This window comes from Arachis ipaensis, chromosome B10 (assembly GCF_000816755.2).
Source record: "Arachis ipaensis cultivar K30076 chromosome B10, Araip1.1, whole genome shotgun sequence".
Classification (NCBI taxonomy): domain Eukaryota; kingdom Viridiplantae; phylum Streptophyta; class Magnoliopsida; order Fabales; family Fabaceae; genus Arachis; species Arachis ipaensis.
The window spans coordinates 8,628,101-8,628,857 of record NC_029794.2 but is presented as its reverse complement, the minus strand read 5'-3'; the positions used below and the strand labels follow the sequence as shown (position 1 = coordinate 8,628,857).

Below are 757 nucleotides of genomic sequence, written 5' to 3'. Positions count from 1 at the left end.
GACAAACATAGAAACAAGAAATATACCTTATATGAAGAGTTATGAACAAAATTTGTTGCTGCTAGATTACTAGTTTTAAAACAGGTTGCTGGTGAAGATGGTGAGTTTGGTTGCTTGTGTTGTGAGGCTTTATATACTGGTTGTAAGACCTATTGTGGGGAACATGAATGTCCCTTTTAGTTCCCTGGTAATCCATAAGTGGTTTTCTTGATATGAGATTCCAAAAGTAGAAATTACTGCAATCTTTTACTACTAATTCTGTGGTTAATCTAAGAGAGAGTAGGCGAGGCTTGTAAAGTTGGTAAACAATAGTGCATGTATGCACACGTTTTTTTCCATATAGTCTTTTGGCCAATATCTTTACGTGATTCCTATGCATTATTGAGAGGAACATATCCAAGGGAAGCAAGGCTTATGAGGGGTAGCTGCTATGTGGTCTAGAATCCAAACATCCCTTAAACCAACCCCACAACATGAGTATCCGACCCGGCATTTTATCGGATCCATGCATAACGTCTCGTTTAGTAACTGTTTCAAAGAAGAAAATATTTCTGATTAAATGCATTGCTCTATATGTGCAAATAAGCCTTCACTGGTTAGGCTTATGCAGTTATGCAATGGTGTCTGTGGAGTTACACAGTTAAAAAAGAAGAAATAAAAAACATGTACATATGGAGAATAGATGCCTATCTATCTCATGCAACATCTATTTCTTTTTTTTTATTTCCCTCCTCCAATCGCTTTATTACAATAATTG

The 757-nt window shown here is 36.2% G+C and overlaps 1 protein-coding gene across 1 annotated transcript in view; it reads right to left on the bottom strand.

Annotated features, from left to right (window-relative positions):
- LOC107620068 (uncharacterized RNA-binding protein C17H9.04c) overlaps window positions 1-359 on the bottom strand; it is a 1,680-nt gene extending 1,321 nt beyond the window's left edge. Inside the window, exon 1 of the mRNA XM_016322290.2 lies at window positions 27-359. The gene's annotated coding sequence lies outside the window, so the exon portion shown is untranslated. The remainder of the gene's footprint in view (window positions 1-26) is intronic.